A 4,821-nucleotide genomic window follows, 5' to 3' on the forward strand; every position below is an offset into this window, starting at 1 on the left:
CTTGCCATTTACAACAACATGAATGGAACTAGAGGGTATTATGCTAAGTAGAATAAGTCTATCAGAGAAAGACAAATACCATATGATTTCACTCATATGTGGAACTTAAGAAACAAAACAGAAGAACATAGAGGAAGGGAAGGAAAAATAAAATAAGATAAAAACAGAGAGGAGGCAAACCAAAAGAGACTCTTAACTTTAGGGAACAAAGTTAGGGTTGCTGGAGGAGGTGCGGAGGGAATGAGGTAATTGGGTGATGGGTATTAATGAGGGCACTTGATGTAGTTAGAACTGTGTGTTGTATACAACTGATGAATCCCTAAATTCTACCCCAGAACTAATAATACACTAAATGGTAACTAACTTGAATTTAAATTTTTTAAAAAGTCAGGAATCTGTGCATTTCATTTTATGTATATTTTTCATCCAAGTAAAAAGGACCAAAACTCTAAGTATTGCTATACACACCAAATTAATTACAGGTAATACACTGGGGTCTGTAAAATATTATAAAATGTATTTTAAAATCTGATAGATTAATAGATGGACAAGTAAATAAGCATGTGATAAAACAAGTTTGGAAAATGTTAATAGTAGAATCTATGGACATACAGGTATTCAATGTAAAAATTTTTCAATTTTGTTGTATGTTTAAAATTATCATAATAAAATGTTGGGCAAAGGGAGCAAATGAGATAATTTTGTTCCTTATTTAGAACCTAAGGAAGCTTCTCATCTCATTTGGAATAAAACACATACTTCTTCTGAAGCATGGCATGCACTGCCCTGTGTAATCTAGGTCAAAAGGCACTCTGTGTTTTCATCCAGTATCACTCCATCATAGTGTCATTCTGCTCCAATGACTTTGGTTTCCCATCTGTTCTTCAAGTCTATACCAATTTTATTTGTCCACAAAGTGTCTACATATGTGTCTACCTAGAATGCTCATGTCCCAGATCTGCTCATTGTTGTTCTTTCTTAGTCCACTCCTAGCTCAGCTATAACCTCAGAAATATCTTCCCTTACTAACCAGTCAATGTTAACATACCTAACATACCCACATCCATTCCATCACACCAGTCTGATTTATTGTTCACATTCTACTTATCTCCACTGAAATGATTTATTCATTTGGAATTACGTAGGGTCAGAGTTCTTCTAAATGCGTGTTTCCAGACAGATATCTGATCTCTCCATGGAAATACTAGGAACTGCCTACATAACTAACATGTCAGGAATACTACCAGTATAAAAGAAAGGAATCAAAATGAAAAGAATCTACCACTTGGAGAAGAATTTAAAGTAAGCATAATAATTATCTTTAATAGCACACAAGAGTATAATATTAATAAGAACCAGGAAAAGAAGTCATAGAGTTTGAAGAAATATTATAATTGAACTAAAACACAATACATTGGATAAATAAGATAGATACTACTAATGAATAAGTCAATGAACTAGAAGATAAAATGAAGGAATTTCTCCCAGAAACTATCAGAAAAATGTAAAGAAACTAAAAATCTAGAAGGGGTTTCTGGCTGGCTCGGTTGGTGGAGCATGTTGTGAGTTCAAGCCCCAAATTGAGCAAAAGATTACTTAAAAATAAAATCTCTTAAAAATAAATAAATAGGGGAGCCTGGGTGGCTCAGTGAGTTAAAGCCTCTACCTTCGCCTCAGGTCATGATCCCAGGGTCCTGGGATCGAGCACCACATGAGGCTCTCTGCTCAGCAGGGAACCTGCTTCCCTTCCTCTCTCTCTGCCTCTCTGCCTACTTGTGATCTGTCTGTCAAACAAATAAATAAAATCTTTAAAAAAAAAAGAACTTATCAAACTCAACATGCAAAGAACAAAAAATCTAGTCAAGAAATGGACAGAAGACATGATCAAACATTTCTCCAAAAAAGACATACAAATGGCTAACAGACACATAAAAAGATGCTCAACATCACTCGACATCAAAGAAATACAAATCAAAACCATGATGAGATACCACCTCAAACCAGTCAAAATGGCTAAAACTAACAACTTAGGAAATAATAGATGTTGGTGAGGATGCAGAGGAAAGGGAACCCTCCTACACTGTTGGTGGGAATGCAAATTGGTGAAACCACACTGGAAAATAGTAGTTTCCTCAAAAAATTAAACATAGAACTACCCTGTGGCCCAGAAATTGCACTACCAAGTGTTTATCCAGAGAACACAAAAATAGTGATTCAAAGGGGCACATGCTCCCCAATTTTATAACAGCAATGTCCACAATAGCCAAAACATGGAAGGAGCCCAGATGCCCATCAACAGATGAATAGATAAGGATGTGATGTATATAGATATAATGGAATATTACTCAGCCATCAAAAAGAATGAAATCTTGCCATTTGCAACAACGTGGATGGAACTAAAGGGTATTATGCTAAGTGGAGTAAGTCAGTCAGAGAAAGACAAATACCATACGATTTCACTCATATGTGGAATTTAAGAAACAAAACTGATGAACATAGGGGAAGGGAAAGAAAAATAAAATAAGATAAAAACAGAGAAGGAGGCAAACCAAAAGAGACTCTTAACTATAGGGAACAAAGTGAGGATTGTTGGAGGACAGGTGGGTGAGGGGATGAGGTAACTGGGTGATGGGTATTAAGAAGGGCACTTGATGTAATGAGCACTGGGTGTTATATGCAACTGATGAATCCCTAAATTCTACCCCTGATACTAATAATACAGTATACATTAACTAAATCGAATTTAAGTTAAAAATTAAAAAATAAAAAAACAGGCACACATGGGTGGCTCAGTCCGTTAAGCATCTGACTGTTGATTTCAGCTCAGGTCATGATCTCAGGATTGTGAGATTGAGCCCTCACATCAGGTTCCTTATGATTTTCTCTCTTCTACTCTCTATGCCCCTCACACCCTGCTTACACATTCTCTCTCTCAAATAAATGAATAAATAAAAACAGAGAAGGAGGCAAACAATAATAGATTCTTAAATGTAGAGAACAAACTGAAGATTACTGGAGGGGAGGTGGGGGGGATGGGATAGGTGGTTGACAGGCACTAAGGAGGCCACTTGGGATGAGCACTGGGTATTGCATGTAAGGGATGAATCAGTAAATCCTACTCCTGAAACCAATACTACACTATACGTTAACTAACTGGAATTTAAATAAAATTTTAAAAAAAAGAAAAAAGAATCAACCAGCCAAAAAAAAAAAAAAAAAAAAAAAGATTTTAGTTGATCTCAAGGTGTCTCCCCACAAATATTTATTAAGTAGGTGGAAAAGTAACTTTATAACAGAAAAACAAAGCAGCTACATCTTGATAAAGTGATTACTAATATAACTCCACCAGTAATGGGACAAACAGCCCCAAACAGGGACAACATACATAGTATGTTCCTGATAGGATATGATGGGAAGAACAGAGAATTACATCTGTGATATTCTGCAAAAATGCAAAACTTGGCTATAATCATGAGGCTACAATGGACAAATCCAGATTGATAGACATTCTATAATGATTGGCTTATCATATTAAAAAATATCAAGGTCTTCAAAGTGAAGGAAATACTGAGGAACTGTTCTTGATTGAAGTAGCCTGAAACCTTGACAACTGGGTGCAACACGTTGTCCTGAATAGGAAATTTTTGCTGTAAAAATGATTATTACAATAATGGGAAACTTGAATGCAGTCTCTGGACAAAAGATTTCTGGGAGTTCTTTGTAATATTCTTGTAACCTTCCTGTACATTTAAAATCATTTCAAAATTAAAATAGGTAGAGAGATACTTCTCCAAACTGTTTTACTTTGTTTATGCATGCAATCCTTCTGTACCTGATTGGTATTATGAATTTGTTTACCTCTCATTGAGCATTTTGGAGCTAAAAAGATAAATGAATGAGAGTGACACTTCATATGAATTTTTCTTATTATAAAAGTAATATATAGTTATTATAGAAAATAGAGATAAGCATAAAAAGGAAAATAAGAACTATTCAAATCTTCTCTTCCCCCAACCCCATGCACACAGCCCAGAATGTTAACTTGGAAGTTGCTACCGAGTTGTATCTAAAGACTGAGGTACGAAAGATATCAGGTATAACACTGAGTTATGAGGCCACCTGGGTGGATCAGTTGGTTGAGCGTCCGCCTTCAGCTCAGGTCCTGATCCCAGACTGCTGGGATCAAGTCCTCTATCAGGTTCACTGCTCAACAGGGAGTCTACTTTTCCCTCTCCCTCTGCCCCTCCCCCCGCTTTACTCTGTGTCTCTCAAATAAATAAATAAATAAAATCTTTTTTAAAATAAGTAAAAAAAAATAAAACTGAGTTATGAGATAGATTACTATGATGTGAATTTCAAAGGAAATCTTCGAGAATTATATATACAACGCTTGGCGCCCTTCCTGGATCTGAAAGAGTGGAGTTCGAAAGAAAACAGTAAGGAAGATTCCTTTGGAGACAGGCCCTCAGACTAGAGGCCACAGGCTCAGGGTCCTGACCTGCGTGACTCACTCTAATGTCAGGCATGGTGAAGGCCCACACGTCATTATACATCCCCAATACTGAATTCCTGAATTTAGCACCTTCTTTAATTTAACAGCATGTCTGGACCAGACTAAAAAAAAAAAAAAAAAAAAACCGGCAATAACCTCACTGTGACAGCTATTAGTGCTGCCTCTGTAATGTTTAATCCCCGTGGAAGTACATCACTAACAGTCTATGGAATTTTGTTTTTGTTTGTCGTGTCTTGTTTGTTTTTTATCTCGTTTTTGTGTTTGTAGTGGTGACGCAATGTGAGAAGAGAGAGAGAGGTTACACCAAA

The sequence above is a fragment of the Lutra lutra genome, chromosome 2 (genome assembly GCF_902655055.1).
Source record: "Lutra lutra chromosome 2, mLutLut1.2, whole genome shotgun sequence".
Taxonomy (NCBI): Eukaryota; Metazoa; Chordata; class Mammalia; order Carnivora; family Mustelidae; genus Lutra; species Lutra lutra.